Raw genomic sequence first — 24,035 nt, 5'->3', positions numbered from 1 at the left:
AATCTCTTCTGTAACAAAGTTTCTCCCATAAATCAAGATCATGTAAGATTTCTTGGATGATATAACAGAAATAGCTCTGTTTAATGACCTTTTGATAATATATACATCAAGTGAGGAAACAAAGCAGTATGCTAGCCAAAGCTATTTACCACAGTGATAGAAAAAAAAAATCCAGCAGAGTCTAGGTCAAAGAAGAAGTCTTTATTGATGGTGAAGTTCTCCAGGTGTTCCTATTTGATCACAACATGTTGATTTTTAACAAGTCCTAGAATATTTCAGAGCCTCATAGAAAAGATTTATAATGACTCAAAGAAATTTCTCTACATAGGAAAAGACCAAGTGCCAAAAGAATGTCTTTGCCCAGATTTCAAAATAAATTTGATTGGGGATCTCTAAAATTTGTTCAGCAAAGTATCAGGATAGGCAGTATAGATAGAATAATAAGATGCACTCAAAATTGAACAACAGGAGGAAAGCAGCTAAAATGGCTTTCAGGAAATTCCATAGCTCTTTTGCTAACCCCAAGTTTTCCATGAACACAAAGGATCATCTTTTCAAAAATAATATTTTACCAGTGTTTCTTTATAACAGTGAGGTGTAGAAGGAACTCTATAGGCTACAAAAAAATTAATTCTGAATATCGCCTAAAAAAATAATAGGAAGTCAGTGTGCTTCAGAAGACTAGAACATATAACAATGAAGAATTCTGTCATCAAAGAACTGTATGATAAAAAGAAAGGATGAGTTGCTCACATGGCAAGCTTGAGGTATGACAGCTAAACAACCAGAATGTTCTTATTGATGGTCTTATGATGTCAGAAGAAATCTAAGAAAGCTTCAACATATTAGTGTATCCCATGTGTTGAACTTTTGGAAGAATGTAGACAAGAATCACAGAGAATGGGAAGGAATGGTTGGGTTTGAATCTGCATCATTAAAGAGGATCCCAAATGTGATTGTAGATGCAGCTGAATATTTGAATATTCCCCAGCACCTGAGATAGACTCTGACTTTACCTGACTTTTTTTTTTTTTTTGGAGGAGGGCAGTGATTAGATTTGTTAGTTTTCAGAGTTTGGAGCAATGACAAGAAGCTTCCTTAACCATTGCAAATGACACCTTTTTTATATCTTATAAATCCTCAAGAATTGCTATGGGCACTGAAAGATTAAGTCCACTTGGCTTGTGATAAATATAGCTAGATTACAGAGGGGACTTAACCCCAGGGATTATTGATTCCTAGGCCAATTTTTGATCTACATAATAGGCTACTTAATAAATCCTTGCTGATTAATCAGTAAATATTGCCTATAACTATCCAAAGGACCCCAAAGGTCCATTCCAAGAAGATATCTTACTGGGTTATAGAGATAAGGATGGGAAGAAGGAGAATAAAATAATATCCTTCATTTTCCTTTTGAGATTATGGTAAAATTAATTTAATTTTCTGCCTATAGTGAGGAAGGAAAAAAAAATTTATTAAGCACTTACCATATGCCAGTCTTTAAGTTAAGTGTTTTACAATTATTTTATTTGATCCTCATAACAATCCTGAGAGGTAGGTGCTACTGAGACAGGGATTAAGGAATTATTCAGCTATTAAGTATCTGAAGTTAGCTCATAATTGAAACCCACAGCCTAAAGCTATTTAGCTAAAATATGAACTATCTATCAAGTCTGGTTCAGGCTCCAACTTAGAGATATTCAACTAGGAGTTACCTAGCCCATAACTGAAACATACAGCCTAAAGCCACTCAGCCTGGCTCAGACCCCTAACCAGAAAATCTCTTGGGAAATGGTTTCAAAGTATTTCTTGACATCAAAACTTGGCTCAAACTCCTCACAAGCTACATTAAAAGTTTCTTGCTGTTTGGAGAGAAAACATAGTACAGACCTCACCCGTGCCAGTCTGAAATTCTACAAACCCCTATCAGTGCATTTCCCTTATCTCATAAAAAAAACAAAAAACAACAACAACAAAAAACCAAAACAAAACAAAACAAAAAAACAACTCTACCTCTGGCTCTCTTAATTCCTGTGATTAAATTACTAATGGCTAAGGAAAAACCTTTGACCTCTTATTATCATTTCCCATGCTCTCATCAATATCTATTCTTTATTCCTACCCAGTTCCTATACTGCTCTGCTTTCCCCTTCCAAAGGCTCCTCTGTGACTTTTGCCTTTCTTTCAAGGAATCTTTAACTTTTTTCCATCTTTTTTTTTGCACCAGAAAGAAGAGGCATGGTCTTTGTACTCCACTATTACTTCCAGACCCTTCTGCTGTTGTCACTATAATCTTTTCTCCGTTGAGATTTACTCACTAGCAACTTGTACAAATCTTTGTTCTTGTACTCTTATCTTTAGATATTTGTCTTTAGATCAATTTCTCTCTTTTCTTAAGAAGTTGAGTTGGCTGACTAAAAAGTTTTTTTTTTTCCTATACCAAATCCCATTTTCATACAAGGGGATTTTAATATATACGTTAATGTCTTCTTGAATTCCTCATCCTCTGGGATCATCAAATTTCTCATTTCCATTGACCTTCATTTCTAATCTATTTCATTTATTTGGAGATCTGTTTTCTACTTTATCATCAAACCAAACTCTACCACTTCTGTGACCTCAGAGTTTGAAATTCCCCTCTGATTATGATCTTCTTATTTCATTTCTCTTTCTTCAGTATTCCTAAACTTATTCTTCATTCTCACTGTAACTTTCAGTTTCTTCATTTTCCTACCCTATTTTCTATTTTCTTTCCTCCCTTCTGTCCTGACCCTATACTTAACTATTTCAATAATTCACTATTTCCCTATAATTCCTTGTCTTTTTGCCTATTAACTATTTATGCCCTGATAATCTTTAATCTCAGTTTATCCATATTACCTTCTTTCCCTACTTACATTCCCATAGTAACATTTCCATAGTACTGGAGAAAGTCATGCAAACATATGGACTGAATCCACTTCAAATTCATCTTTTCTAATGTTAACTGGCTCCTCATGCTTCGTAACAATCCTTTATTCTTCTGTGATTTATGCCATTCCTTGAAGCATTAAAACTTTATCATCCTGCAAGATCTCATCAACCCTGATAAGAGCATCAGCATATTTTATCACTAAACTCTGCCACTCTGATTGAAGGGTAAAGCCATGAACTTCAAAATCTCCATTTCAGAAGACAGGTCACTGTAGAATATCCCCTCATTTCTCATCTGGTTGTGCTACTCTTGCAATGCCAGAGAAACTGAGACAAGCTAGAAATTAGAGAGTTTTTAATAATTTATTTGGATTTCTGAGAGGGAGAGACTGTGCTGGGGGCATGCTGTCCCCAGGGCTGATGTACAAAGTATCCAGCAAACAACGTGAGTTCTCAATGGTGTATATATATATATATATATACACATAGCTCAGCTACAGGGGTAGACCAAGTTAGGGATGGAGTCAGAGCATTGAGAATGGGAACAGATTATCAATCCAGTTCTAACAGAGTGGGGGAAGGCACTGGACATTCTGGTAAATTGGGACAAAGAAGAACAATGACAGGATTGGGGATAGGACCATAAATTCTTGATGACAGAAGGAGTTAGGAGCCAGGAAGTCTGAACTCCCCCTTATCTTGAGTCTCACATTGACAATGTATAACTTTAGAGTAAGTAGCCCTGAGTTATATCAGTCTTAATAAACCTGGGCGGGGAGGAGGGAAAGGGTGTTGCAACTAAGGGGATTGAGGCAGAACAATTAGGGAAATTGAGTAAGGACAATTAGGGAAACTGAGTCAGAACAATAAAAGGGAACTGTGGCATAACACTCTGGTACATTTCTTATCTTTCTATCCCTTTCCCATATCAGGTTCCTTTTCCTCCTTTCTGCTTCTTTTGGTATGTTGTCTCCTCCCTATTCCCTTCATTGTTATAAACTTCCTAAGAACTGAAACCATATATCTTTTTTGTATTTGTATCCACAAGTACTTAACACAATGCCTGGCATATAGTAGGTGCTTAATAAATGTTTACTGACTATGACTATGAAATAAAAATGATCCTTCTCCTTGTCAAGAATAATTCTATCTGGACCCTTTATCCCATTCCTTTCCATCTCCTTAAGGACCTTTCTCCTCAATCATTCTTTCCCTCTGTGGTTTTCAAACTCTTCCTATCTATTAACTATTCATTCCCCTTCTTACAAATATACCCAGGCCTGACTCTCCCCTCACTCCATTCTTTAAATAGAAACTTTCCAAGTAGCCTGACTTTACCTTATGTCAAGTTACATTCTATATCTCTCCTCTTTACTGATAATTTTTCCCAAAGTGTGGGCTAGATATATTTCCCCCATCTCCCTCCTCATACCATTTAATTTTCAAGTTATTTTAATCTGCCTCTAATTCTATTCTACTTTACACTCTCAAAGGTTACTAATGATTTTTTTTTTTTAGTGCTAAATTTTGATGATCTTTTCTTGAGCTTCCTTCTCTTTAAGTTCTCTGTGGTTTGTGGCACTATGATCACCTCCTCTTTCCAAATTCTTCTCTTTTGATTATAATGATATTACCTTCTTATTCATTTTCTATTAATCTGACCATGATCATTCATTTCTAGTTCACCATCTACTCACAAGGATCTGTTCTGGGTCTGGTCTCCTTTCTACTTTTCTTTTCTTCTCTCTTCTTCATATACTTTCAACCTTGGTGATCTCATCAGTTCCCACAGTTTCATTTATTATCTCAAAGCATATGACTCCATAACTTATCTATCTAGTAAAAATCTCTCTTCTGAATTCATCTCACATTTCTAATTATCTGCTGAAAATTTTCATCAGGTCCCATAAATACCTAAAACTAAGTAGAACTTCTTACCTTCTCTTTAAATCTGCTCTTTCTTCAAACTTCCTTATTTCTGTGGAAGTTATCACAATCCCCCAAGTCATCCAAATGATTCTCTTTGTATGAGTCTAAGAGATGTCTCAAGTAAATGTGAAATCTTGCCGGGGATTCTGACTTCTCCCCAAAAAGCTTATCTTGCTCTGAGAGGATGCAAGACCATTTGGGTTTGTAGATCAAAGGAGACTTTTTTTGATGATTTTACATCATTTTACAGGACTCACTCAAGTCATAGGTTGACTCTTGTCAGGCTGGGTCCTGATTGACTCAGATTGAATGTAAAGAGTTATCATTAAGATGGCAGAGAAGACACACCTGTCATTCTAAGCTCTTCTTCTACCCTCACTACTAATTACCAAATTCAGCCTCGGAAATAATGCTTGACTGGTAAAATCCACAAATATTGGGAGTACAGCAAATTACTAGCCGAAGATAATATGGAAGATTGCCAGATTTGTCCTGATCAGCAGGAGCAGGCCATCATAGGCAGGGAGGCAGAACACAGAGGCTAGCACACTGAGTGGACCACGGTGGGTGCAGTATCCACAGGTGGAGAATTTGCAGAGAGGACTCTACCACAGATTGGCTCCTCTCCTTTATCTGCAAAGTAGATCAGCAGAGAAGTTACACAAAACACCAAAGGTAGAGTGTACTCAAAAAAAAACACCAGAATTTAACAGGATCTGGCTACACCTACCTGGCACCAGAAGTTATTTAGCATGGACTACAGCATATTTATGCAGCCACATTCTGCAGTATGGGGCTTTTGCCTGGGGCAGCCACAAATCTACACATCAGGGGGGCTCTGTCCAAGGCAGCCACAAACCTGCAGGGAGTAGGGGTGGGGAGGAAGGGACTCCCTGCCCAGGCAGTAGAACTTCCTCAGCATGGCTGTGATTCCCAGAGCAAAGACTCTTCTGCTACAGAGCTCTTCCCAGGACACTTCCACAGCTCAGCCGCTCTTTGCAGCCAGTTTGCAGGACAGCTACTGTCCATCTATCTATTTCTGTTCTGTAGAGGAAGCTAGTAACATCTTTGTTCTGAAGGCAGACCCTAAGGGCTTTTTAAAAAATGAGTAAAAAAGCCAAACGAACTCTAACCATTGATAGCTTCTATACAGAAAGAGAGCTTTCAAGCCAAAGAAGACTAATAACAAACATTCTCTAGACAAAACCCCAAAGTGGGGTATAATCTGGTCCCCATCACACAAGGCTCTCCTAAAAGAAATTATAAAAGATCTTAAAAGAGAGCTAGAAGAAAAACGGGAAAAGAAAAGAGATGCTCTGCAAGAGAGTACAAAAAAGGCATATAACTTACTAAAAGAAAAATTTGATAAAGTGGAAAAAGAAAACAACTTCTTGAAATGTGAATTGGAAAAGGTAAAGAACTCCCAGGGAAACAGAATTTATGAATTGGAAAAGATAAAGAACTACCAGGAAAGTAGGATTTGTGAATTGGAAAAAGAAAATAACTCAATTTAAAAAAATACTGAAATAGAAAAAAATTCCATAGAGCAAAAATACTCATTTAAAAACTCAATTGGACATATACAAAAATAACTTTAAAAAAAAGCTAATGAAGAAAATAGCTCATTACAAATCACAACTGAACTGAACAAATACAAATGAATTCATTGAGACATCAAAAATCAGTTAGGCAAAACCAAAAAGTGAAAAAATAGAAAAAAAAATGTTAAATATCTACTTGGAAAAACAACAGATCTGGAAAATAGATCTAGAAGAGATAATCTGAGGATTATTGGACTTCCTGAAAAAAAAGAACCTAGACACTATTTTACAGGAAATATCAAAGAGAACTGCCCAGATGTAATAGAATCAGAAAGTAAAATAGGCATTGAAAGAATTCATTAAACACTTTCTGAAAAAGACTGTAAAATAAAAACTCCAAGGAATATTGTGGCTAAGCTTCAGAACTATCAGACTCAGGAAAAAATATTACAAGCAGCCAGAAAAACAAAAACAAAAACAAAAACAATTCAAATACCGAGGAGCCACAATAAGGATTACTCAGGATCTAGCTGCTTCCATATTAAAGGATCAAAAGGCCTGGCATCTGATATTCTGAAAGGCAAAAGAACTTGAAATGCAGTCAAGAATAAACTACCCAGCTAAGCTGAGCATTTTCTTCCAGGGAAGAAGATGGACATTTAATGAAAAAGGTGAATTCCATTTGAAAAAGCCAGACCCAAACAAAAAAATTTGACCTTCAATTATAGGACTCAAGAGAAGCAGAAAGAGGTATAAAAAAAACAAAAAAACAAAAATAAAAACTCTTGGGAACTGTATTTCTGTTATGGACATACATAAAGAATGCATGTATAATTTGATTTTACTGATATAAAAAAAGGGAAGTAGAAGTGGAAAAGAGATTGTATCCAAAAAAGGGAAAAGGGGAGATAAAAAGAGAGAAACTACATCCCACAAAGAAGCAAAGAAAATCTATCATAGCTGAGGGAATTTAGGGAAGGGGAGGAACATTGCATAAATCTTATTCTCATCAGATTTGGCTCAAAGAGAAAATAATTGACATATTTGGTTTACAGAGAAACTTCATTAAAGTTCACCTCATTAAAAAGTGGGAGAGGAAAAGGGAAAAGAAAAAGAGTAATAAGGGAAAGGTATAAGAAAGGGGAAGGGACTCAAAGTGAATGGGAGGGATTCTAAAGAGGGAGAGCTGGGTGAGGCAAGTAGTGCCAATAAGTTTAATATGAGAGAGGAGGGTAAGATGGGTAAGAAAAAGAAAAGCATAATCTGGGGATAATAAGATGGCAGGAAATACAGAATTAGTCATTTTAACTGTAAATGTGAATAGGATGGACTCTCCCATAAAGTGGAGGTGAATAGCAAAGTGGATCAAAAGCCAGAAACCTACAATATGTTGTTTACAGGAAACACATCTAAAGCAGGGAGATACATACAGAGTAAAGGTTAAAGGCTGAAGCAGAATCTATTATGCTTCAGGTGAAGTCAAAAAAGCAGGGGTAACCATCCTGATCTCAGATCAAGCAAAAGCAAAAATTGATCTAATTAAACGAGATAAGGAAGGATACCAAGTGGTATAGCATCTAACTTCCTAAAGAAGAAGTTAAGAGAGTTGCAAGAAGAAATAAACAGCAAAACTATAATAGTGGGAGATCTCAACCTTGCACTCTCAGAATTAGATAAATCAAATCACAAAACAAATAAGAAAGAAGTTAAAGAGGTAAATAAAATATTAGAAAAGTTAGGCATGATAGATATTTGGAGAAAACTGAATAGAGACAGAAAGGAGTACACTTTCTTCTCAACAGTTCATGGAACCTATACAAAAATTGACTACACATTAGGACATCAAGACCTCAAAATTAAATGCAGAAAGGCAGAAATAGTAAATGCTTTCTTTTCAGATCACAATGCAATAAAAACTACATTCAACAAAAAGCTAGGGGGTAAATAGACCAAAAAGTAATTGGAAACTAAATAATCTCATCCTAAAGAATGAATGGGTGAAACAGCAAATCATAGACATAATTTCACCCAGGAGAATGACAACAATGAGATAACATACCAAAATTTGTGGGATGCAGCCAAAGTGGTAATAAGGAGAAATTTTATATCTTTAAAGGTTTACTTGAATTAAATAGAGAAAGAGAAGATCAATGCAACTTAAAAAGCTAGAAAAAGACCAAATTTAAAACCCCCAATCAAATACTAAATTTGAAATTCTAAAATTAAAAGGAGAAATTGATAAAAATTGAAAGTAAAAAACTATCGAATTAATAAATAAAATTAAGAGTCAGTCTTATGAAAAAACCAATTAAATAGATAAACCTTTGGTAAATCTGATTAGAAAAAGCAAAGAGGAAAATCAAATTGTTAGTCTTAAAAATGAAAAGGGAGAACTTGCCACCAATGAAGAGGAAATTAGAGCAATAATTAGGAGTTACTTTGCCCAACTTTATGCCAATAAATTTGATAACCTAAGTGAAATGGATGATTATCTTCAAAAATATAGGCTTTCCAGATTAACAGAGAAGGAAATAAATTGTTTACTCCCTAAACTAATCTGTTTATTTAGTGCTATATGATCCGACTCCCAAAAAACTATTTTAATGACCTAGAAAAAATAACCACAAAATTCATCTATAAAAATAAAAGGTCAAGACTTTCAAAGGAACTAATGAAAAAAAAAATCAAATGAAGGTGGCCTACCTGTACCAGATCTAAAACTATATTATAAAGCAGCAGTTACCAAAACCATTTGGTATTGGCTAAGAGACTAGTTGATTAGTGGAATAGATTAGGTTCACAGGACAAAATAGTCAATAATTTTAATAATCTAGTGTTTGACAAACCCAAAGGCCCCAGCTTTTGGGACAAGAATTTATTGTTTGACAAAAACTGCTGGGAAAATTGGAAATTATTATGGCAGAAACTAGGCATTGACCCACATTTAATACCATACATGAAGATAAGGTCAAAAATGGGTTCATGATCTAGGCATAAAGAATGAGATTATAAATAAATTAGAAGAACATAGGCTAGTTTACCTCTCAGACTTGTGGAGGAGGAAGGAATTTGTGACCAAAGAAGAACTAGAGATCATTATTGATCACAAAATAAAAAACTTTAATTATATCAAATTGAAAAGCTTTTGTACAAACAAAACTAATGCAGACAAGATTAAAAGGGAAACAATAAAAGGAAAACATTTTTATAGTCAAAGGTTCTGATAAAGGCCTCATTTCCAAAATATATAGAGAATTCACTCTAATTTATAAGAAATCAAACCATTCTCCAATTGGTAAATGGTCAAAGGATATGAATAGACAATTTTCAAATGAAGAAATTGAAACTATTTCTAGCCATATGAAAAGATGATCCAAGTCATTATTAATCAGAGAAGTGCAAATTAAGATAACTCTGAGATAGTACTACACACCTTTCAGATTGGCTAGGATGACAGGAAAAGATAATGCTGAATGTTGGAGGGGATGTGGGAAAACTGGGACACTGATACATTGTTGGTGGAATTGTGAAGACATCCAGCCATTCTGGAGAGCAATTTGGAACTATGCTCAAAAAGTTATCAAACTGTGCATTCCCTTTGATCCAGCAGTGTTACTACTGGGCTTATATGCCAAAGAGATCTTAAAGAAGGGAAAGGGGCCTGTATGTGCAAAATGTTTATGGCAGCCCTCTTTGTAGTGGCTAGAAACTGGAAATTGAGTGGATGCCCATCAATTGGAGAATGGCTGAACAAATTGTGCTATATGAATGTTCTATAAGAAATGACCAGCAGCAAGCTCCTTTCCTTCCCCTCATAACCAACTATTTAATCCAGCCTCAAAAATAGCTCTTCACTGCTTAAATTCATGAAGATGAGAAGCACTACAACTTACCAGCCGAAGTCAATCCGGAAGCTTGCCAGGAAAGGTTTGTCCTGAGGGGCCAGGAACAGACTAGCACAGGCAGGGAGAGACTAGCATCCTGAGCAGACCAGGGGCGGGGGTGATCTCTGTGGCTAGAGAAGTTATAGAGATGACTCTGCTATAGGCTAACTGCTCTGCCTTGACTACAAAGCAGTAAACTGGCAGAGAAATTAATGCCTGAAACAAAGGGTCCTCTAAAAAACGCCAGAACCTAACAAGATCTGGCTGTAACCCCTCAAACCCAGAAGTGACTCAGGCAGACTTTACCGCAGCCCTTCGGCCACATTCTGCAGTTCGGGGCTTTTGCGGGGCAGTTACAAATCTGCAAGGCAAGGGGGCACAGCCTGGGCAGCCTCTGATCAGCAGAGTGGGGGGCTCGGCCTGGGGCAATACAACCTCCCCAGGTGACTGTGTTTCGGGGCAGACACTTCCAGTCCCTGCAAATCCATTCACTGCTCAGCTGCTAATACCCACAGCCCCAGGGCAGGGTTTGGCTTGGGGGAGTGAAACTCTCACTGCTAAGTGTCTAGCCCCAGGGCAGTCGTTATCTCACACAGCAGGGGTTCTTTGCAGGGCACTTTCCCAGCCCGGCCCTGTGGGCCTGAGTTACTTTCAGGTGGGGAACTCTTTCCCAGAGCATTCCAGTACCTCGCTGCTTTTTGTAGCCGGCTGGCAGGACAGCTACCCATCCATATACCTTTCACTGCTCTGCAGAGGAAGCTGGTAACCTCCTGGCTCTGAAGGTAGACCTTACAGGCTTTAACAAAATGAGTAAAAAAATCAAAAGAACGATTGATAGTTTCTACACAGAAAAAGAACAGCTTTTCAACCCTGAAGAGACTAATAGCAGACAGTCTCCAGACAATTATTGGTCTCCAGTACAAAAGGCTCTCCTAGAAGAGACTATTAAAAACCTTAAAAGAGAACTAGAAGAGAAATGGGGAAAGGAAAGAGAAGCTATGCAAGAGAGCAACAACTTCCTAAAATGTGAATTGGAAAAGATAAAAAACTCCCAAGAAGTGCAGGGAAACAGAATTTGCGAATTGGAAAAAGAAAATAACTCACTAAAAAAAAAATTAGTGAAATGGAAAAAAATTCCACAGAGCAAAACAACTCAATTGGACATATACAAAAAGAAGTTAAAAAAGCTAATGAAGAAAATAACTCACTAAAAATCAGAACTGAACAAATAGAAATGACTGATTCATTGAGACATCAAGAATCAGTCCAGCAAAACCAAAAAAATGAAAGATTGGAAAAAAATGTCAAATATTTACTTGGAAAAACAACAGACCTGGAAAATAGATCTAGGAGAGATAACCTGAGGATCATTGGACTATCAGAAAATTATGATGAAAAAAAATAGATACTATTTTACAGGAAATCATCAAAGAGAACTGCCCAGAAGTTTTAGAACCAGAAGGGAAAATAGGCATTGAAAGAATTCATCGAACACCTTCTGAAAAAGACCCTAAAATAAAGACTCCGAGGATATTGTGGCCAAACTTCAGAATTTTCTGACTAAAGAAAAAATTTTACAAGCAGCCAGGAAAAAACAGTTCAAATACCGAGGTGCCACAATAAGGGTCATGCAAGATCTGGCTGCCTCAATATTAAAGGATCGAGGGGCCTGGAATCAGATATTCTGAAAGGCAAAAGAACTTGGAATGCAACCAAGAATAAACTACCCAGCTAAGCTGAGTATTTTTTTCCATGGAAGAAGATGGACATTTAGTGAAAAAGAGGAATTCCATCTGTTTCTAAGGAAAAAACCAGACTTAAACAAAAAATTTGATCTCCAACAACAGGAATCAAGAGAAGTAGAAAAAGGAGAAACTAGACAACATAGTAAAGTAAGAGAATACAGTTCAACCCAACTCCTCCTACAACTACTTCAACAAAGATGAGAAATTGAAGGATACACTGCAAGACTCAAGTGTTTCATTCAAGTCCTCTATCTTCAGAGTCGATGTTCTTTTCACTTGCCATTGTGCTTCCCATGGTCAGGCACACTGTAACATGCCCTTGACTCCTGTGCCTCCAAATCCTGTATTTGGAGTGACCAGATAAATGTCTCCTCTCCAACCCACTCACAAAAAAAAAAAAAAAAAAAAAAAAAAAAGATAGAGCACAGGACCTGGAGTTAAGAAGAACTGAATTCAAATCTAGCCTCACATCCTGCCTAGCCCTGGACAAGTCATTTTACCTCTGACTATCTGACAAAATGGATCCACTGGATCCACTAGGGAAGATCTCTGCCAAGAAAAGGCCAAATGGGGACAACAAGGGCTGGACAAAGCTGTCACAACTGAGCAACAACCAGAGAGAAGTTTTCCTGATGCCAGGACCAGCCTTCTAGCCACTGTGCCACCCAAAATGCCCTTATTAATATGCCTATTAGCAACCTTTGTGTTATATATGTTTATTTTAATATGTGCCTATTAACACTTTTGTGTTATATATTATGTGTTAATTTTAATATGTGCCTATTAACAATCTTTGTGTTATATGTTATATATTAATTTTAATGTGTGCCTATTAACAATTTTGTATTATCTTAATTTTTAACATATGCCTATTAAAATTTTTTGTTTTATAAAAATAATAATAATAATAAAGAAATGACCAGCAGGATGATTTCAGAAAGATCTGCAGATACTTACATGAACTGATGCTGAGTGAAATGAGTAGGAGCAGGAGGCCATTATATACTTCAACATCAATACTATATGATGATTAATTCTGATGGACATGGCTCCCTTCAACAACTAAATCAATTTCATTTGTTCAATAATGAATAGAACCAGCTATACCCAGCGAAAAAACTCTGGGAAATCAATGTGAACATAGCATTTCCAATCCCTCTCTTTTTGTGTGCTTGTATTTTTGATTTTCTTCACAGGTTAATTTTACATTATTTCAAAGTTTGATTCTTTTTGTGCAGCAAAATAACTGTATGGACATATTTCAAAGTTCGATTCTTCTTGTGCAGCAAAATAGCTGTATGGATATTGTATTTTTAACATATACTTTAACATATTGAACATGTATTAGTCTACATGCCATCTGGGGGAGAGGGTAGAAGGAAGGAGGGGAAAAGTTGGAACAGAAGGTTTTGCAAGGGTCAGTGCTGAAAAATTACCCATGCATGTATCTTATAAACAAAAAGCTATAATAATAATAATAATAATAATAATAATTTCTGCTTTGGCCAGAAACTTTGAGGGTCTTCCCTTCACAGATTTATTTATTTGTTTAGATTTTTTTTTTGACCAGGTGAAAGAGCAGATTCTTTGCCTCAATTGCTCCCTAACTTTAATGACTGAATGGATGTGACCTCAGTCAAACTGAGACATGTCGAAGACCTTAGTTTAAAAAACCCAATGTTTCCCTTTTTACTCATGGCCAACTTCAGTAATCTTAATCTGTATCTTGCCATTGGATCCAATAGTTCTGGAGGGGAAGGTGAGGCAGGTGACCTTACACTCAAATCCAATTCACTTGCATGTCATGCCATTACCTTCCTGATGTCACAATTCTCTAAGAAAACAAAAGACAAAACAAAAAATAAATGCTCCTTAGAAGTTACCAACCAAAAAGCAAATTTGGTGGCAGTCAATAACCATTTTTGTGGAAGGAAAAAAAAACAGTGTAAGATATGTCTAAAACATAAAATTTCAAGCTGTTCTATGAAATATTTCCTTCATGATTTATACCAGGGAATTCTGGATTTTGGATTAGAATCACTAGAATGTCAGAGGTGAATGCGACTTAAGAGATCATCTTCCTTTGTTATATAGAGACAGAATTGAAGGTCTGAATATATTAATTGACTTTCCTGAAGTTAATTTACAAAGGAAAGCAAGTAGTAGAGTTAAAATTTGCACCCAAATATTTTAACTCCAAATTTACATATCTCCCTCTGCTAGATTTTCCCTTCTGAACCTAGAATTGTAGGCAAGAATGCCAGTGCTCAAAGGCAAAAATGAAAGAACCCCCACTTTCAAGTAGTTTACATTCTTACTGGAGTGGGAACCAGTCGGGGCAGGGTAAAGACACTACAACATCTTCACACATAAATACAAAATATATTACAAATATATGAAAAAAATAGTTATCTCAAAAGCAAGATACTAATAACTGGAGGAATCAGAAAAAGTCTTGAGTAGCATGTGGCTTTTGAGCTGAGCCTTAAAGAGAACTTAGCATTCCAACAGGTTGAGTTGAAGGTAGAAGTCTAAGAAAAGGCATAGACATGGGAAATGGTATGTTGTTTATAGTTTGGCTAGACCATAGAGTATTCTGGGGAGAGAAATGTACATTAACCAAATTTTTAAAAACTTTAAATTTCAAACAGAGGTGTTTTTTAATATTCTCTTACAAGAAATAGGGATGTCTACTTGCCGTGCTTCTATGCCATGTCATGGATGTTCTTGCACTATCCCCCAAAAAACTTTCAGGTTTCAAACTCTTGCCTAGTGACTGTATTCTCCTAATTGATGAGTGCACTAAACATAGCTAGTCCCAGACCCAAGAACAATCTTTTCCCCGGCAATATTCCTATTGTAATACCAAAGAAACTGAGGCAAGATAGAGATTAGAGAGTATTTAATATTTTATTTGAAAAGGAGAGATTTACTAGAACCAAATGGATCCATGGTTTGGTTCCAGGGCTGAATGAGACTATCATCTCCAAGAATCCAGCAAACAATGTGAGTTCTTAATGACATATATACAGACACAGGGGGTAGACAGAGGCAGAGGCGGAGTCAGGGTGCTGAGAGCACAGGAGATGGGGATGACATAATGGGGGAGGCACCCTGGAGATGGGGAGAGACATCTTGATAAGACAGTATCTGATATTTTGATAGCTTGGGATGGAGAGAGGCATTCTGATTTTCTAAAATATAAGATCTTTTATCCTTATCAAATATTCTGATGATTAAGAAGGAGGGGTGGTTTTGCAGGATTGAGCAGAACAATTAGAAACCAAGGCAGGACAATTTAGGGAGACTGAGTCAGGATGATTAGGGAAACTGAGTCAGGACAATAAAAGAAAACTGTGGCATAACACTACTATACCTCTATATCTTACTGGCTAAACTTTTATTGCCTTCTGAAAAAAAGATGTAAATTTGCTGCCTTCTCAGACAAAAACACCCTTCACTAGGTACCTCTTTCTCTAGGTGCCCCTAAACTAAAAATTTCTTTAGGGCAGAGACTGTTTCTTCTGTATTTATATCTTCAAGCTTAGCACAGTGTCTGAACATAGTAAATAATTAATCAATTTTTTTTTTCATTCATTATACTAGTGAGAAGAAGAAGAAAGCTTTTGTTAAGGTAGTATTCTATGAGGGAGGAAAGGGATGGATAAAGGAAATGTTGCAGTGGTAGAATCAAGAAAACTTGGCAAGTGATTGGATGTAAGGAGAGGGATAGTTCTAGAAGACACTGAGTATTATTAGAAGAATGAAGGTACTTTTATCAGAAATAGGGAAGTTAGAATGAAGTGTGAATTTAAGGGGAAAGATAAAAGATTCTATCTTTGGGCTTGTTGAGCCTGACCTTAAAGGATTTCAGGTTAATAATAATAATAATAATAAATATATATACCCGAATATATAGCTAAATAGAATATATGTTAATTATTTTTACATTAATATATGTGTATGTCAATATAAACTAAAGAATATATATTCAAACTAAATATGTGCATTTGTTTTAGTTTTATTTTTATAGGCAGCTAGTAAAGCTACCTCCTAATCTATTTCCCTGGCCATAAGTATCAGAACAGTTTATTTTGTCTTGATTTTCCCTATCAGAGTTATATGGCCTAAGGCTAATATTAATGCTAGGGAACCCTTAGGAAAAAGAAAATAACTAAACCTTCAACAGCTGCAGAAGAGTTAAAATTAGCTAACTATCCCAGGTTCTGTATTGGAAAACACAGAAATCTAATTATATCTCAGCATTCAAGATACCTTCCATGAGCTTTGTCCTCACTTCACTGTATCTTTCTAATGTATTTAACATATATTATTGAATATTTTACTTATCTGGATTTGCTTTATCCCTCTTCTAAATCATAAGTTCCATGAGGTAAAAATATTTTTCATCCAGACTTTGTGCTTGCCTTAACATCTACTTAGTACATGTCTGGGTGCTGCAGGAACAAGTACTCTTCAGTCCAATGACAACTGGCCTCTTAGGCATTCCATGAACAAGACATTCCATCCCTCCCCTCAGGACATTGTTTTGATTGTCTTTCATGCCTGGAATGGTCTCCCTTTCTACTTTGCTGACCTCCTTGGCTTCCTTTAAATTGCAATTAAAATCTCCTTCTACAAGAAACCTAAACTCCTTTTAATTCTAATGTCTTCCCTCTGTTAATTATTAGCTGTTTATTCTGTAGATTGCATCCTTTGTAAATATTTGCTTGCATAGTGTAGCTCCCTAGATCCTAAACTCCTTAAGGACAGGGATTATCTGATTGTATCCCAGCTCTTAGCACAGAGCAAAGCATTTAGTAGGAGTTTAATAAATGTTTATTGATTAATTGATACAGTATATTGTCCAATCCTTTGATTATTCATATCTTCTTTTTCCTTTCTGAGCATGAAATTATTCCGAGTCTTGCATAGCTCTTTGCTTGATGCTTGGACAAACCTCAGGCTCTTTCTCAGAGTGTTGAATTAGATGTTCTTTTAAGACAGGTTCTCATTCCAAATTTCTATGATCTTCTATTTATTCTTTTTTCCACTCTAATATCTGGCTTTTCATCTGCCTGTTCAGCTATCATTGGCAACCCTGTTAACTATTCTTCAATACTGACACTTCCAAAAGTACTAAGAGGGACTTGGAGACAAATTTGAGTTTGAATACTGAATCTGACACATTAACTGTGTGACCTTAAACAAACCATTTAACCTTTTTTGAGATTCAATTTCCTCATAATGAGAGGGATTAAAAAAAATACTTGTAATATTTGTGATGTGATGATTCAATGAATTAATGAAAAGGTTGTATTTTGTAAGCAAAATGTGAACTACTGTTATCATTGTTAACTATTCCAAAAACTAAGAGGACTTCCTGAAACTAAGGTTCATTCTCAAAGTTTTTACAGCCCTTGAAAAAAACAAACATTCCTTGGAATCTGATTCCTCATTTAAAAAATAGGAATAAAAATACTTGTCTATTCATAGAGTAATTTGTTCTTATTAAGTAACTTGACTCCATCTCTAAAGATCCAATTTAATATGACTTCAAAGTTGGGATCTGTGTCTGTATTATTCCAGAGTCATGAAATAGTTAAAAAAAAAAAAAAAGGTCAACTTGTCTGACTCCTCTTAAAGATGTGCATAGTATATGTGTACTTCCTTATGGCTCTCAGATGTTAATTCACAATCTCCAGACACTGAGAGAAAGACTGGGAGGCTGGGAGGAGAAGAGAAATAGTCATAGTTATGCTAATTGCCACCACCAAGTCCCAATCAGTCTTACTCTTCCTAGACCTGGAGTAAGGCAATGTTGCTTGTGGGGCCCTGGGGAAGATGCACTCTTGGGCCCTGTATCCCAATTCTTCTGCTGGCTGTCCTATTCGATATCGCTGGACTAATCCTTTTGCTTTGGGGGATCTTGACTTATTTGAACTACTGGGACTTCTTGATCTACACAGGCTCTCTACTCCTTGCCTTCAGCCTGGTCTTCTGGATTTTCTGGTATTCACTCAGCCTCGAGGTGTTCCCTGAGAAATTGGACTTAGTGTTTTAAGTCTCAGCAGAAAGAATCCCAATTCTGGGGTAGAGGAAAGAGAAGCGGATACAAATGCTGAAGACACCCAGAACTTCACTTAAGTATCCTTCATAAGGGTGGCTAAAGAAAGAAGACTGGCTAAAGCCCAGAGCCTACACCATCCAGTTACAAGGTAGGTGGAATTATTTTGAATAATAACAATTATTCTGAAATGTGATAAAAGTATACAAAAAGCTAATGGCAATTTCAGAAAAGATGGAAGTCCAAAATGGGTAGGCTCAGTAGGATGTGTTAGGGATCAGTACTGGTCTGGCAGTCCAGAGGTATAGGGTCTTCAAACTTCATATTTCTTCATCTAAAACAAAAAGATTGAATAGTTATCACTACTAAACTCCCTTACCATTGTAAAAATGTAAGGTAATAAAATCTTAAAGTAGAAAGAGAAATCTTCAGGTTAGGAAAGTGGGGTTCAAATCTGTTCTAACATGAATTTTCTGTTTAAAGTTTACAATATTTGCACTATATACTTCACAGCATTATTGTGAAGAAAGTGTCTTATAAAATGTTATATGATCATGAATTACAAATGCTATCCAGATGCTTCATTGTGGCAGAGAAGTGATTCTGGTTTTTCTTTGTTTATGCCAAAGAAATACAATCTCTTGCACCTTCTACAAAGCTGGAAAGGCTTCTATACCTCTGGTATGGTCTATTTGTTTTTGTGAAGACTAGCCTAAACTAAATTTAAAGAAGCTGGTGACCACCAGGTTGACTTCAAGAAGATGATAATTTTTTCTCACTATAGAAACTCCTAAAAATCTTTTAATAAGTTATGTAGGAAGGAATAAGATGTTGCTCTATCTCACCAGAGGGACTACACACAGCAAGAAAATAATCTTTGGATTAATTACTCCTATCATTCTTCTATATTTAATATTAAATATGCTACTGCATAGTTGGATAAAAAAGTTTAGTGAATGTTACTTACCCAATAAGCTACTTCTCAATCCAAGTCTAATAATGGGTAGAAAAACAGGAATTGTGTACACCACATTCTCTTCCATGATTTTGATCTCTTCTCTTAGTATTATATTCATTCTTTCTAAATAGTTAAGTGACTTTTCCAGGATCACACATAGTGCCTTAGGTAGGATTGAATCCTAGCCCTCCTAACTCTTAGTCTCATTCTATCCACTCCTCCATGCTGCCTTCTTTGAGTTATCCAAGATATTTTGAGGCCTGAATTTGTAACATGAGGAGTCATCTGTCAATCTATGAAATATACATATATGAATATACAGTTTCTTGATAATCATTATTATTACTTAATATTACAGAATGTCACAGAAGAAATCTAAGATTATAGCGTTGTGAACTCATAATAGGAAGGACCTCCAAAATCATCTCTCCTTTATAATCTCTTTTAATTAGATAAAAACAGGTGACTTCCTTTTTTTGCAGTGACTCTTATTCATGGTTTTGAGATATTCTCTCTGTTTCTGTCTCTGTGTGTATTTCTCTTTGTCTCTCATATGCACATACACACACACACACACACACATACACACACACACAACTGATTGCACACACATTTTGATGCATACATACACACATATATGTATATATAACATATATATTCATACATGTACATTTACTGATACACATGACTGGGTCAATCGTTTGTCCTGAGTTGTTTGTTTAATAGAGATACCCATATTTAGGCACACGCTAATTTCAGTTTTTCCTCCAAATTAAAAAGCAAGCATGGCAAGATTTGAAAACTGGAACATTTTTAAAAGTCAAAATTGCATCAACTTGTAACTTTCCAAAAGTGAGATCAAGCTAAGCTGGAATGGAAAAATAACAGAAATCTGTTTCCTGGTTGGATTTTTACTAGCTTTCCAGCCTTTTTCTGGAAGTTAATCTCACATTGTAGAGTACAGACAGTATTATTGTTCTCACTTTACTCTGGGTAGAAGGGCAAAGGTCACAGAGCTATGTGGAAAGAAAGAAATGCTAATTGTCAATGTGTTCTGTGATCATTCCTGCCACTCAAAACTAAATAAAAAGACAGGATTTTCCTGAGGGAAAAGAGTTACAAAGTAAACCTTTAAATAATAATTATGAACATGATTTTAGCATCACACTATACCTGAAATTTAATTATACAGAAAGTTAATGCAAAACAGCACTGAACTGAGAACTAGGACACTCAGGTTCAAATCCCATCTCCAGCAATGTACAAGCTTTATGTTTATAAGCAAATTATTTAAATTTTCTGAGCCTCAGTTTCTTTGAGGTGGTTGTAAATAATCACAGATACAGTAAAGAAAGAATTTAGCAAATCTTAAAATATTATTAATAATTATATGTATTTATTATCTTTGTGATCACAAAATCATTATGATTATTTCAACCCCACCCCCTGCCCTGACACTTTTTAAAGTTAGATAACTGAAAGTGTCCATAACAAATATGACTGCAAGATTCATAAAAGAATAATAATATAGGAAAGTAGGATGCTTTTGAAAAGAAGGCATTTTCTCTTCAACAATGAGATGATCCAAACCAGTTCTAATTGTTCAGTAATGAAGAGAATCAGCTACACCCAGAGAAAGAACTATAGGAAATAAGTGTAGACCACAACATAGCATTTCTACTCTTTGTTATTTTTTGCTTGCATTTTTGTTCTCCTCAGGTTTTTTTTCCCTAGATCCAATCTTTCTTGTGCAACAAGGATGGGAGAAAGGAGGGAAAAAGTTGGAACAAAAGGTTTTGCAAGGGTCAATGTTGAAGAATTACCCATGCATATATTTTGTAAATAAAAAGCTATAATTAAAAAAAAAAAAAGAAAAAGAAAAGGAGCTTGAACAACACAGATATGTAGACCAATCCTTTTTAGAGTTGAGCAAAATATTTTAAATCTGGGTATTCTTACTAATTTTATCCGTTTTCTAGACCCTAATATATTCTTTGTTCAATAATTTCGAAATACCCACTCTTTGTTCAATTATGAACTACTTTGATTTATTGACTTTCCTGGGCAAGGATCACTATTCTGAACCCTGCTGTGCTGCCAACTCTTCCAATTTTCCCTGCTCTCCATGATCTGAAATTGGTCCGGACTGCCCTAGGACTAGACCATAGAGTAGGTTAGGGAGCACAGCAGTATCTACAAGAGCTTGCTTGAGTCCAAGTTCATTGCTTTTTCTTCTACATCAAGATTTCTTAACTTCTTGGGTCATAAACTCTTCTGATAAGACAGTGAAGTCTATAGGACTTTTTTATTTTTAAATAATGATTTGTTGCCTTAAAAATTAAAGATTAGGAAAGACTTCCTGTAGAAGATAGGACTTTAATTGAAATATAAAGGAAACTAAGGAAGTCAATAGGAAAACATTAGAAAGTAGAGTATTGTAGGCATAGGAGACTGTCAGGAAAAAATTAGAAGCTGAGATGGAGTGTTTTCTCCCCTCCTCCTTCAGAATGTTGCTGGAGGGCTCTCTGGCTACAGACTGTGTCAGACTGTGTTTACCTGTGGCAGCTGTGACTTTTGTCCCAATATTAACTAAAGGACGTTAGCTCTCTAACCATATCCTAAGGTTCCTTTTTATGTACTATGTATATCTCCTTATTATGAACTTTATTACTCAGTCTATGTGGCTCTTAAGGAAGCTTTGTCCTATTTTACCCTCAGAATTTACCTTAGATAAACTTCTGGGACAATCCAGAAGAAGGAGGGACTCTTAACTTTATAACAGGAGTGAATTCATGGATCCGAACTTACCCTTCCCTTAGCTGCTCCAAGTGGACTGGGTTAACCTTAGACACAGGCCCTCTAAGAAACATTTAAGAGCTTTGTGACTAGGTTGCTAAGAGGATCACAATTTCAAGCTCTGAAAAAGGGAACTTTTTCTATCTTGGTATCTCTCACAGATGTTAATTATCTTTTAAGTATTTGAAAAGCTTTCATATGAAAGAATTATACTCTTTCTCTTGCTTCCCTAGAACTGAACTAGAATCAATAGGTGGAAGTTGTGGAGAGGTAGATTTTATTTTAATGTGACAGAAATCTAGATATCAGAATTATTTAAAAATCGAGGCTGCCCTGGGAAGTAATAAATTCACTAGTTAATGTTGGTGCTTAAATTGAATTTAGATGACAATTGTAGGGCTTTTCTTTTCTAGGACCAGTTTGGAATAGATGATTTATGATTCTGAAATTTTGATTCTGTGAATTACATCCATCCCACAGACAAATCTTTTAAAATTTATGTTGATTATAAGTCTCTTATAAATATAGGAGAAATGATTGTAAATGTAGGAGAAATCAGTATTGGATATAGGTTAGTAAATTATCTAGAGAATATTGTCAAAATTTGTAACTCAAAAATACTATCATTTTTGTGTAGAGATCAGTGAAATAAAGAATTGAGTCTTTATTATTAAAAATTGCTAACATGTAACTAAACTGTGAATTCCCTTTGATACATTTATAGCTATGCCACTATTAGAAAAAGAAATTTAAGAAAGAGGAAAAAACTATACATGCAAAAATAAAATAGAGCAGCTCTTTTTTTGTGGTGACAAAGAATCAGAAACTAAGAGGTGTCCATCAGTGGGGGAATGGCTTAAATGATTTGTGGTGTTTGAAATGACAAAATGGAAGAGAAACCTGGAAAGATCCTATCACAGAATAAAATGAGCAGAAGGAAGAAAATAAATTATACAATTACAGTAACATAGTAAAGACAGCTTTGCAAGAACTCTGATCATAGGAACCAACAATTCTAGAGGACCAAGGATGTTTCTTACCTCCTGACAGAGATGATAAACTCAAGATAAAGAGACATACTTTTTTTTTTTTTAAAAACATGATCCATGTAGAAATTTGTTTTGTTTCTCAGGTATATATTTGTTACATAAGATTTGGCTTTCACTTTTTCTTCAACAAGAGAAAAAAGTAGGAAGGAGAAGAGTAAGTCCTTATTGACTGGAGAAAAAAAAGATTCAAAGATAATCTCATGGGTCAGGAGGACTTGAGTTCAAATATGGCCTCAAACACTTAACACTTCCTAGCTGTGTAAATTTTGTGCCACAATTCCCTTTTATTGTCCTGACTCAGTTTCCCAAAATTGGTTCTGCTTAAGTTTCTCTAAATTGTTCTGTCTCAGTTTAATTGGTCCTGCCTCAGTTTCCTTAATTGTTCTGCCTCAAAACCCTTAGTTGCAAACCTACCCCCGCTCCGCTTCATTAAGACTGGTATAACTCAGAGGTTATAAATTTTCAATGTGTAAATTCAAAAAAGGGGAGTCCAGACTTTCTGTTTCTAGCCAGACACTTAACTCCCAATTTATTAGAATTTATGGTCCTACCCCCCCAACCTGTCAGAACTGGATTAATGGTTCCTGCCTGGAGATTTCCCTTCAACAGAGTTTGGACTTGACCCCTCTGCTTTTATTTAGCTACATGTATAAATATGGAGAATTCACATTCTCTGCTGGATGCTGGATTCTTGGAGAGGATAGTCTATCTCATTCAGCCTTGGGACCAAAACATGGATCTATTTGGTCCCAGTAAATCTCTCCCTTTCAAAGAAAATATTAAAAACTCTAGTCCCTATCTTGCCTCAGTTTTTCCAGCATTATATGACTTTGACTCAGCAAAAAAAAAAAATCATCATCATCATCATCATCTCATGGAATTAGAATTCATACATACTAAGGAATTAACTGGCTAAAAATTAGACTGTCAGAAGACATTATTATACAAACAGAAATTGTCTTTACTGTTCTATCTTGGAATTAAACAACTTAGTTAAATTTTTAAAAAAATTATTTGTTCCTTTTAAAAAAATTTTAATAGTAATTAACTGAAGCTCATTAATTATGACAACATACTTTTTAATATAATGCTTTCTTCAAATGAATTAATATTTTTTGCAGGGAATCAAGATCTATGATTTCATCAATGG

Source organism: Antechinus flavipes, chromosome 4 (assembly GCF_016432865.1).
Source record: "Antechinus flavipes isolate AdamAnt ecotype Samford, QLD, Australia chromosome 4, AdamAnt_v2, whole genome shotgun sequence".
Lineage (NCBI taxonomy): Eukaryota > Metazoa > Chordata > Mammalia > Dasyuromorphia > Dasyuridae > Antechinus > Antechinus flavipes.
The sequence above is the reverse complement of the archived record's forward strand: the minus strand, read 5'-3'. Positions refer to the sequence as shown.